Source organism: Phoca vitulina, unplaced genomic scaffold (genome assembly GCF_004348235.1).
Source record: "Phoca vitulina isolate PV1807 unplaced genomic scaffold, GSC_HSeal_1.0 scaffold3, whole genome shotgun sequence".
Taxonomy (NCBI): domain Eukaryota; kingdom Metazoa; phylum Chordata; class Mammalia; order Carnivora; family Phocidae; genus Phoca; species Phoca vitulina.
In genome coordinates, this window is record NW_022589706.1 from 47,130,581 (window position 1) to 47,143,823 (window position 13,243).

A 13,243-nucleotide genomic window follows, 5' to 3' on the forward strand; every position below is an offset into this window, starting at 1 on the left:
GACGTGGTGATGAAGCATCTGTCAGCCTGTGTCCCCAAGTGATTATAATATGAAGACACTCTGTTCGCCCAAAATGGACAGATAATGTGACTAAGAAAACTGTTATTGTATTAAGCCACTGAGATTTGGGGAATTCTCTGTTACTGTAACATGACTATTCTATCAGACTATATAAGCCCCCATCAACATTTGGCACATAATAAGCATTTAGCACATGCGAATTTCATGTTATATGTGCCTCAAATATAAGTATAGTCAATTTATGAGACTGGTGTTCCAATTTATCACTTATTTCATGAATTGGCAGAAAATAATACATGTATTGTTACAAAATTATTTATTTTAAGAAATACAATTAAGGGCGCCTGGGTGGCTCAGTTGGTTAAGAGACTGCCTTTGGCTCAGGTCATGATCCTGGAGTCCCAGAATCGAGTCCCGCATCAGGCTCCCTGCTCAGTGGGGAGTCTGCTTCTTCCTCTGACTCTCCCCCCTCTCATGCTCTCTCTCTATCATTATCTCTCTCAATAAATAAATAAAAATCTTTGAAAAAAAAAGAAATACAAATTAAGTAATTATAGTGAAAATAAAAGAACAAAAGATAATCAATATTGGTAAGGACATAATTAGTTGAAAGTCATTATGCAGGAAAAACCTGACCTCTATCTACGTCTATCTATATATCTTGATTCGCAGCCTTATGTATTTCCACTAAGAAAGTCAAGACTGTTGGCACTGTAGGAAATTCCAGCCCTTAACCAATCAAGCTGGGAATGGGGGAGGACTAAGTACTAGTTGTACAAACCAAATAGAGAACTTATAACGGATGTGATCAATGGCCACATTGAATGGCACAGATGCTATGGGAGTTCAAAGTTGGCAAAGGCAATGTGATATGGTTTTGTAAAGGGAAGCTTCATGGAGAAATTGGGGATCTTGAAAAACGTAGAAATTTAGATTAGCAGAAATGAAAGGGGCTTTTCCTGAAGATGCATTAATAAGGCATTTTTAAGCCAAAGACCATCCTAATTAGAATAAATCTTATTAGATTTCACCATGTCTTTTCCTCTCAGATTTACATGTATATGTTCACTTGCTAATCACCTGATATTTCTATTTATTTTTCAAATTACAAATTTGCAATGTATGGAAAAGATACAGCATGTGTAACTACTGTTTGAAGGATCACAATGTCTGTATAGTCATTTACAAAGTTATAAACTGAAGATACATCATAGGTGTACAAATCTACTAATTTACACAAAATGAGCACACTTTCTGTCCTTCATTCAGATAAAGAAATAAGCTCTACTTGTTCTCCCTGGTTGTCATTACCTTCCTCACCAGGATAAAAATTATTCTCACTTCCAAAATTAAGATTAATTTTACTCAATTTTAAATTTTATATAAACCAAATCAGTATTTATTCTTCAGTGTCTCTTTTCTTTTGTCCAGTGTTGTTAGTAAAATGCATGTGTAGTATTGCATGTGGCAGTAGTTCAGTCTTTCTGTTGCTGTTTAGTATTCATTGTATAAATCTATACCCTAATTTAGTTTACTATTGATAGGTTTGGGGGTTCTTTCCAGCCTTTGACTATTGAAAACTATGATCATTCTCATAAATGACTTTTGAAGTGAATTTGTATTCATTTCTGTTGGGAATATGATTAGCAGTAAAATTGCTAGAATATAGGGTCTACATATCATTAGTTTTAGTAGATAGTGTGAATTTTTCTAAGAGTTCGCACCCATTTTAACTACCACCAGCTGTATTTCAGAATTCTAGTCATTCAATATCTTGATCAATAGAGAGTATTATCAGTCTTTTTGAATTTTGTCCTTTATTTTGCATGTATAATATTACTCATTGTTGTTATAGATGCATTTTTTTGTGATGCCTAGTGAGTTTGAGTTTAATTGAGATATAATTGACATACAACATGGTGTAAGTCTAGGTATATAACATGTTGATTTGGTACATTATATATTGCAATATGATTACCTAGAGTGTTAGCTAACACCTCCATCATATCCCATAAATACCATTTCTTTTTTTATGGTGAGAACATATAAGATGCAATTTCTTAGCAACTTTGAAACATATTAACACAGCGTTGTTAACTGTAATCACGATGCTGTGCATTAAATCTCCAGAACCTATTCATTTTCCTTTTTTGTTTTTTTTTAAAGATTGTATTTATTTATTTGACAGAGAGAGACACAGTGAGAGAGGGAACACAAGCAGGGGGAGTGGGAGAGGGGGAAAGAGAGGGAGAGGGAGAAGCAGACCTCCCGTGGAGCGGGGAGCTCGACACGGGGCTCGATCCCAGGACTCCAGAATCATGACCTGAGCCGAAGGCAAACGTTTAACGACTGAGCCACCCAGGTGCCCCAAACCTATTCATTTTCTAACTATCAGTTTGTACCCTATTAATAGATTGTTTTTGTACATTTAGATATTCTATTTTATAAAATACTTCTTCAAGCCTTTATCAATTTTTAAAAATTCAGTTTATACTTTTGTTATTGATTTGTAGGAGTTTTATATACATTCTTAATATGAGTCCTTTTTTTTGATATATATATTGCAAATGTATTTTCCTTTTCTGACACTTGCGTTCTCACTCTTAATGATTCTCTGTTGATGAATAGAAGTTCCTAATTTTAATGATATCCAATTGGTCATACTTTTGTTTATGGTTGGTGTTTTTTGGGTGCTTATTATGCAAAAGTTTATTGATAAATACCATTAAAGCCATACAGATATACAGTAGGGTTCATTGGGGGGAAAAGAGAGAGAGAGAAAGTAGTGCAATCTTCTTACCCTTTATTCTTACCTATAGCTCAAGCTATATATAAGCAGACTATATTCATCTTGACCGATATTCTAGAGAAGAAGAACACCATAATATTCTACATATTTTATAGACAGGATACAAAACACCTACATCATTAAATGTCAAGGAAGCTCCCAGGTCTGGAAAGTGGCCCCACTATAAAGCAAGCACCTCTAGAGTATAAGGTTTCTGGTTTCAAGTAGAGTTTAATCTTCTACTGAGTAAACTCAGACTGTTGAAGCACTATTCTGCAAATCTTCTAAAAGGGTATATAAACCACTATCATTTGTCTTTCTTCCATCTACCTGCAGCTCTTGGAGGCATATTAAATACAATAGCCCCAATGGTTGCACAGTATGACTTGGGGTTTAAGCAATTTCCATTGTGTTGTCTGGGAGAGTACATCAATATCAGATGGAAGACATACATCCAATACTGTATGGAATTGTCACTGAGAACCCCTACCTGGGATATTTTTTAAAGGTCATAGGAAAATAGAGTTGTTTATCTCCTGCCTCAGTCTCCAATACGTTCACAATCAAGAATTTGAGGCCCTCCTTTCCCCACAGTGATAAACCAGATTGCCTAAACTCTGAAATAGTGAGTTCCACAGGAATGCAGAAGTTTGTACTTTGTCATTCATAAATAATCCCTGGGAGAAGAGGAGGATGCACCTCTAGAACCACAGAGGCAAAGCCAGTGTCTATGTTAATGATAAATGCATCCTAGTTATCCTTGGTCTCAGCAATAGAAACTTCCCATCCATCAGCTGAAGTCAAAGCAGGATATAGAAAAGGAGAAGAGTGTGATTTTTCTTTAAAAAGATGAAAGGATATACCCATTTCTTCAAATCCTCCCCTTCTCCGCCATAGACTATCAATGCTTAGAAACTCAGACAAAGTGAAGGTGGATATGGCCACATCCAACCTTTTAAATAATAGTTGAAGATAGCAGAACAGAAAATTGATAGACGTTGGAGATACTGACATACTGGTTAATGCTGCAAGCTTTGCCGGTAACCTCAGCTTCTACATGATCAAAAATTTGTCATTGAGATCTCAGTCCTTTATAATAACCTCCTTTACTCATCCAGAAGACTCTAGTAAAGATAGTTACATATGCTTTATCATATTTGTCAATTCACATCCTTTTGTTTAGATGAGGGTCTGGAAAATTCCTTTTGGTTTTGTAGGTCCAGCAAGCTAAAAGTATACATTTGTTGATGATTATACTTTAAATGGTTGTATAAGTAACTACATAATATCCTCTATTTAAATCTTGGTCTATAAAGCCTAAAACGTTTACTATCTGGCCCTTTAAGAAAAAGCCAAGGCCCTTCTTTAAATGTAGTCAATTCATATGGCCATGTATATAAAGACTAAGTTTGTGAATAAGGTCTTGTTTTCTTTTTTTTCCCCATAGAAAGATGTCCCATGCCTTTTATGAGTGCAGTCATTATATTTGGTCTATGAGTCTATATAAAGGAATATTTCAGTCATATACTTTAGAATAGTTTGTTCTCTGTCCAGGAGAACCACATGAAAAGTAGCCACTTGCACATTCTCCAGTGCTATGGGCAATCAGCAATTCATTGGATTGGATAATGTCTGTAGCAGTACTTTGGATTTGCTCACCTCAAAGGTGAACTATTCTATCAAAAAAAGCAAATGGTCCTTTCAGGTGTCCCCTTTCATAGAAGAGGCCATCAGAAGCAAAGCCATCTCTGAGCCTCATGGATGAATAACCACCAGTTTATGAAGGTGGCTAAAATTTCTGGAGCCAGGTAGGTCCCATAATTGTAAGTATCAAGAATTAATTGGGGCTTGTCATATCTTAATGAAATAATTGAAACAGGACATTTTTTAAGATCAGCATGTCAGGTTGGAGATTCATGCCCATTATTCCACAGCATGATAGTCTGTCTCCAATAAGGACTAGTAGTATTCTAGAAATTGCCCCTTGAGTTCAAAAAGTTTAAAGGCCAAAATGCAGAGGTAGAATCTGAGAACTAGTAAAATCTCATTGCTTAAAGCTTCCTACTCAGCTGCAAATTTTGTCAGACTCTGGTAACTTCGTGGGGTCTGAAGGAGATAGGAGACTATGGGCTAGGGCTTATCATTATTGATGATTGCACTATTTTCAATGTTTCTTGTTGAAGAAACCCCAACTCAAATGTGTCTGAGTTTCTAGTGACCTGTAGTTTAAATATAATAAAATTCACAGAAGTGGTATGTACTGTCTCTAATATCCAAAAAGGCCAAATAAGTGCTGGGTCCCCTTTTTTGTAGTTGATATCTGCAAGGCTAGCAGCTTATACTTTTAAGAGGTTCTGATTATATTATATGCCAAGATAGTCACTTTTGAGATGGGGACTTAAATTTTATATTTAATCAGAGCCCATTCATTATTATATAACTGTCCTTAGCATCAAATATAATGTAATCAGTTGCTTATTGGGGGTCCTTATTAAAATGTCATGATTATAACAGAATGCCTGCATATCCATCAAGAATTCACATTGTGCAAGATTTGTCAAACCAACTGTAACTATGAAAAGATAATCTATGAAAACTGCGGGACAACGAAGGTGTGGTACGTACTTTTCCAATAAAAACTAGCAGATTTTTTTTTTTTTTATTCTTCCTGGAGTGTCAGCCATTTCCAAGAGAACATTAATCATATCCAAGGTGATATGTATACCAAATGTCAGAAGAAGAAGTAATCTGTTTAGTCACTGTTGTGATGGGGAACTGTGGGAACAACAGTAGCCTCTTTTGGTTTAAACCCTGATAGTCAACCGTAGGGCTCCAAGTAGAGAATCTACCAGTAGTAGTTTAGGGGTAGCCCATGAGTCAGTACTGCAAATATCAGTTACTTGTTTTTACTGAGTGTTCTCTGCTTTTCCATGTACACCACAATCTTTTCCACATAAAGACCTTTCCACTTCATCACCACGCTCATGTAATTCCAGGTCTGATTCTCTGAATCAACCTTTCCTCCAAAGTGCAAGTATTTTTCCCTTGTAGCTGGCACCCAGAACAAGTCACTGGAAATGATTTCATCACTGAAGAAAGCCTTTGGCAAAGGACAGCAAAGTCTTGATGATAAGCATGATTTCCCCCTCTTTCATTTCTTTTTTCCTGAAGCACTCAAACTTCTATCTTTCACAAGACAGTTCTGATTAAGAACCTCACCTATGGCATGAGATCACTCGTGTACATGACTGCCATCAGGCACTGAGATTTCGCTTGAAGCCCATAGCAGCATACTTCTTTCATGGTGGCAATTAGCGGTCCTGGAATGGTCCACAGCAATTAGGCAGTGATGCTGGAACCTTCTTGGGATAGGAAGTGACTGTCAGAAAGGGTGATAATCTGACATCCATGTATTAATATTAAACCCTTCTCCCATTGAGCTAACTCAGATCTGCTGAACCAGGTATCTGACAAGCCACCAAAGGGGGCATTGAATAAGCTACCATCACCTTCTAAATTTGTCTTTCTTCACACATATTCACACATATGTACATGTTTGCCCATATTAATGAACTCAGAATAATTTATTGAAAAGGCTCTCTTTCCTGAGAACACTGCCGCTGCTGTGGCATATTTGTAAAGTCATTATATATGTAGGTTTGTTGCTTGACTCTCTTCCTTGGTTAATTTTGCTATTCTCCCAATTTCAGCCTATCTTATTTACTGTTGCTTTATAATAAGTCTTGATATTGTTGGAAGACAATTCTAAGGTATCTCTCAAAATTTCTGCATATTTTACAATCAGAGGAACTATCATTGTTCTAGTTTAACCTTTGAAGGGTATTTGTGAACAGTCAAGTGAGTAGTCTTAAAAGGTAAGAGATAGTGTCTTCTTTCAGAGCAAAGAGAAACTTGACTTATAGCCTAAGAAGGTAAAGGTAGTGTTGACCTCTGGAGCAAAGCGTAAGAATGCTCACTGTCTGTTATAAAAGATTCAGGTTCTGTAAGCTCAGGATTCGTTTCCTGTAAGACAACCTTTTGCATGTGCTAGCATCATCTGTCCCTCTTTGCATTGCCTGCGGGAATTAGAGCTTGGGGAACTGGCACAAATATGTTGGTGCTTTGGATACTTCTATGGCTATGAGTAACAAAGTTCTGACCCAAGGATGATGCTTGTGTGATTTTGCTATGAGTGGGATACTGGCCTAAAATGTTAGTTTCCTTCATTTATTAAGCTGGATCATGACATCAGACCAAAGGTGAAGTTTAAGGCTGCAAAGCCATAGTGATTTTCAAAGTACATAGGAGCAAACCATTAAAAAAATGAATGAGAAAGTGAGTTATCACTTCGCTTCAAATTGAATATAATCCCATGTTTTGAGTATGTGATTATGTGCTATCTAAAATATACACATTTTATGGTGATTTAAATAACTTGAAACAAGTCTAATGTCATAGATCTCCTATGTTCTCATCATTGATTCTGTTTTATTTTTAAGTCAACACAATGATTATTACAATAACATTAAAGAATAATATCTAACGATTTCATTTCAGAAATCAAGAAGTAACTCTGATACAGTTTTATAGAATTATAAAAGATTAGATGGATGAGATTTAGACTTCTTAAATATACCCATTGTTAACATGATGCAGTTCTTTTTGATTAATTTCACTTTATCTTCTTTTTCCATAGCTGGGAAATGCCCTTATCCATCTTGTCTAGATAAAAAATACCCACGGTTTCTAAAAGCTGAAGAATGCCAAGATTTAGTATTAAAATTTAAAAGACAAAGTATTTCAAAGCAATTAATTAAAGTTGGCTCCATGTCAGATAAAAGTGCCGTATAATAGAGCCCTTAGAAACTGGTGCAAAAATCTAAGAGTTAAAGCAGTTAGTTCTAGGCCTCCTTTCCTATTGATTTAATTTGTAGGGAGACAAGGGGTTAGTATTCACCCTCCCACACCCTACCCCCACATTGCTAAACCAAAGTGTTCTTGCATTTTCATTTCATACTAGATCTTGACATCCTTTTGAATTTATTTTACATACTTGGGGAACATGAATACAACTTTATGCTTTCATCCTTTTATAAGACATTCATTATGTGCATTAACTGACAGCTGTGAAATTATCTGCCACTTGTCTCAAATAAAAGCAAGAAAATTCAAAATAGATGTGCATTCTGTACTTAGGCAAATTTCACAGAATCTTCTTTAATTCAAATTTCTCTAGACATTTCTTTTAATATAGGCTTTAAGTACAGTGAATATGTTCAGTCATTACTACGTATTGAGTGTCTGATGGTTTTTGAAAGCTCAGGAGGCAGTTTACATTTTTCTCACTTGTTTTTAGTGTAACTAGATTTGGCAGCTCTATATGAGTTTTTGCATCTTAAAAAAATCTCCATCTCTATTGCATTTCATTGTATATCAATGTTGTTCTTTAAATTTTTTAATATTCATTTTGTCATTTAAGTCAAAGTTGTCCAAAAAGAAATCAGTAGTGAGTACAACATTTGCAACCATGGATGCTGGTACCACTTTTTAAAGATCCTTTTAGGGGGACAGATACAAAAAATAATAGCGAGTGGGAAAATTATGTTTCCCTTAGGGAAGACGGTCTTAAAAAAAACAAACGGTTATTTGTAGACATAGGCCTTTGTTCTGCTTTTTAGAAAGATAAAGCACATCTGACTAGATCAGAAGGCCAAAACACAGAATTTAAGGACAACAGAAGTGTTCAAAATGAGTAAAAGTGAAAAGCCCTATCCCAGAAATTCAACTGTGAAGAGTCCCACCCTCTTTTCACTATTATTTAGGTTCTTATAGCGGTAAATTGCATGAAACAAAGTAACAGCTGCTCTAGCCAGTAAAGGAAGATGCAATCCTAAATTTTAATCGCTTGGTCAAAAACTTCCTTTGTAACATACTCACATGCTTTATCAAATCAATGTGTGCTTTCAAGTTTGAGATATAGATATTAGACAGATGGATAAAATACATACATAATAGGTGTATCTCTCAATAATTAAACCAGCATAAAGATTTAATGGGACATTATTGTTTTTAAATTTGACTTCTTTTTTCTTGATTGATAGGTTTATATTTGCCTAAATAAAGATATACCTATAAGCCTATAAAACTATTTAACATCTTGGGCTTCCAAGATTTTCTCTGAAGGTGTAGATCTATCCTGGGTAATCTATCTGCTATGACGGTAACCTAAGTCACTACAGTATACTGCTTTACTTCAGGATTTACCTCAGTTTGTGTGTGTGTGAGTGTTGACTATGTCTTTCAGTGTTTTGTTATTTGTGTTATTTTATTATTACTACTACTACTATTATCATTTATATGAAAAAGACACAAACACAAGCAAATAATCCCAGAGACAAGTACAAAAATTCAACTATAATAATTACAGCAAAGCAGAGGTGTATTTTAGCAAAAGAATATAATAATGGGATATAACAGTCTTGTAGATATCATGGATTGTTTTTAAATGGAAGAATCAATTTAAATGACATCTGAGAGATGACTGGGTGTTAATTAGATTAAGTATTTGCAATTCCAATAAAAACTCTGTCAGTATTATTCATGAGGTTCGATAAGCTGCTTCTATATTTTATTTGGGAAAACAAAGTGTAAGAAGAACCATATTAATTTTGAAAAACAAAATGAGTAAGTTGGAGGAATTTGCCCTATCAGATGTCAAGGTATAATGATTAAAAATACACGTATTAGCAAAAGAGGAGATAATTAGAACAATGGAATGGAACAGAGAACCCAGAAAATGGGCATTGCGGATCAGTGTGAAAAGATGGATGCTAAAATGATTCTGGCAAAATTGATTATCCTTATGGGACAAAAATGGATCCACACCTGTCATCATATATACTAAAAAACATAATTTTAAAAACTAATTTTAAATTTAGGAATAAAATATAATCGACCATCTTTATAAAATTGGAGATTTCTTTCTTTTTTTTTAAATTGGAGATTTCTTAAATGAGGCATAAAAATACAAATTTAAGCAAAACATTAATAAGTTTGATTACATTATGACTTACAACAATTTATATTCATAAAGAAGACATCAGGAAGCTAAAAGATAATCTCAGGCTTGGAGTATTTATAAGCATTTGTATCTGTAATATATTTTTAATTAAAAATTAATGAAAAAGAAGTCAACCCAAGACTAACATGAAAAATATTTGACTGAGCACTTCATAGAAGAGACTAATAAACATATAAAATGGGCTCAAATTTTCTACTATGAGAATGTGACTAAACCATAGTAAGATCAAATTTCACACTAAGTGATAACAAAGATGCAGAGAAATGACATCTCTTATTCTGCTAAGGAAATATAAACTGGTACAATCACTTTTGACAGCAATATGATAATTCCTAGAATAACTGAAAGTGAATATATAATGTATGTTACCGACCCATAAATATATACATGAAAGAAATATCCTACATTGTTCATATTAACATTTGTTTGTTGAATAATAATAGTAATAATATATAATTATAGTGTTCATGTACCAGATCTTTGGTGCAAAGGCACATCTTGATATATTACTCAAAAGGTAGGTTCTTCTGAACAGTGGATTCAGCTTAATAAGAACCTTGCCAATTGTTTAAAAACATACATTTTTGAAGTGACACCTTATAGTAGACCCAATACCACCTTCTAGAGAGTAAACAAATAAACTACTCAAGAAAATGAAGGATGGTTGAAGGAAGAAAGGATGACAGGATGGAGAAAAGGAAGGAAGGATGGCAGGAAGGAAGGAAGGAAGGAAGGAAGGAAGGAAGGAAAGAAAAGGAAGGAAGGAAAATTAAAAGCCCTAAGTGTAATCTTTAGAAGAATGATGACCAAATCATGTTGCACTCATACATGAAATATCAAAGAGTATTGAAAATAGATAATCCAGCTCTCTCTCTCTAAATATGCATGAGCTTTATAAGCAATATTTGGTGTAAAAAAGTAAATTGTACAATATCCACCATGATATTCAATGGTATATGCTATGATCCCATTTACATAAAGTTTCAAAACATGTAAAGCAATTAAAGCAATAATTTATTGCTTATATTGTAGCACAAAATATCTGTTAAATGCGTGGGATTGATAAGCCCTCAAATCAGAACACTGGTTATCTGGGCCTGAGAGTGGGGCAGAGAGTAGATCTGATCGGAATGTTCCCTGGCACTCAACTCTATTGACAACGTTTTATTTCTTAAGTGGAGTAATGTAAATGATTGTTGGTTATATTTTCTACTGTGTGTGTGTGTGTGACAGGACTTAAAATGGGAGGAAAGGACTTTCCAGACAGAGGAATTCATGTGTACATAGGCCATGAGGGAGGAAGAGGCATAGAAATACAAGGCCAGTGTGCTCAGGTAGAGCCCACCAGGGGCAGTGTTTGAGATGAGCCTAGAGGTAGGTAGGAAAATTAGAATCTTCCTAACTGTGCTAAGAGAGCTTTGTTCTCAAAGCTATGGCGGAAATTTTGAAGGAATTTAAGGAAAAAAGCGATGTGATCATATTTTTCTTGTAAGACAGTAAATTCCCAATTTTGTTGCTTAATACAGGTTTCCTCCTGCTTGATTTTATGGCTATAATATGAATCTAATCTTATCTAACCCACATTAATCTAATACATTAATCTGATCTAAGCATATCTGTAATCTAGATAAAAACATAACCTAAATTTGTATTGCCCTATGCAAAAGTAGGAGACATACAGAAATATAGAGGGACTTCCTATTTCACTAGGGATTTTCCTATATATTAGCTTTTCTGGGACTGAAATTTCTAGAAGGCAATAGATTATTCCAATAAGGCCATAATGTCCATAGCACAAAATTTTGTCAATAGTGGACTAAACATTTTCCTATAAAACTATGGATTGAACAAAATAATTATTGTCTTCCTGGTCCCATTTAAGTGTTAGCATCAATTTTGATTCCAAAATATTAGAAAGGGTAGCTTAGGGGTCAACTCTCAAAACAAGATTTTTCACAGTGGTTTGTTTTTATAATTTAAATAAAGGTAGCTTCCTTAAGTAGACTGAATTCTTCTTATGGACAGGAATTAGGGGTTTTTTTTGTTTCTTTTTTCTTCAAATACTACCGCTTAGGATATTTTGCATAAATAAGTAGGTGCTAAAGACGTTACACATTGACCAAAATTTCTTCTACTTAATAGAAAAACTTCAATCCTTCAAGTCATTTGTACAGTACTTTGGGGAAATGACATTGCCTCATTTGCTTCATATAAGAGAGTTTTCATTACTCCTGCTTTAGCTTCCTCGTCAGGAAAATAAATGAATGATAGACTTCTTAATGACTGACAAACTCTTCCAACTGAGCTGAACCCACTTTGTTTTCTAAGTCTCATTCTTCTTCACTGACTGAACAACTCTGAGGAATACAACAAAACTTAACTTTCATGATGAATTATCCCATACATCATTAGAACTGTCACATTGCTGTAGTGTTCATGTAATAGATCTTTGGTGCAAAGGCACAATCCTGATATACTACTCAAAAGGTCGGTTCTTCTGAACAGTGGATTCAGCTTAGTAAGAATCTTGCCAGTTGTTTGAAAACATAAATTTTTAAAGGGACACCTTATAGTAGCCCCAATACCACCTTCTAGACAGTAAACAAATGAACAAACTACCTGTTCTATAAAGGGTATGAAAACAGGCTTTGGAACTCTACATGCAAATATATCATAATGAAAAATTACACAATTTTAGAGCTTAAATTTAATAAATATCTATATCTCATGAAACTTAATAAGAGAATGAGTAATTTAGAGCGTATAAACTATCTTAATTTAAATGCTTTCCAGTCTTTTGTCCTATAATCAATTATTATACATATATACAATATTTCAAAGTAACTAAGTAGTACAGCAAAAACACTTTTAAAATACAATGTTGCAAAAATCATAGTAAATTTTTTTTCAGTATGTACTACTTACTTTTCTGTTCTTTGACTATCACATCCACTGTATATAGACTTTCCTTGAGTTACAGTGGGGTTACATCACAGTAACCCACCATAAATTGAAAATCTCTTAAGTTAAAAATGCATTTAATACACCTAACCCGCCAAACATCAGAGCTTAGCCTAGCCTATCTTAAACATGCTCTGAACACTTATATTAGCCTAGAGTTGGGCAAAATCATCTAATACAAAGCCTATCTCATAATAAAGTGCTGAGTATTTCATGTGATTTATTGACTATTGTACTGAAAGTGAAACACAGAATGATTGTGTGTGGGGGAACCGTTGTTTACCCTTGTGACCACAGGGCTGACTGGGAGCTGTGGCCTGCATCACAAGAGAGTATCATACCATATAGATAGCTAGACTGGGAAAAGATCAAAATTCAAAACTTGAAGTATG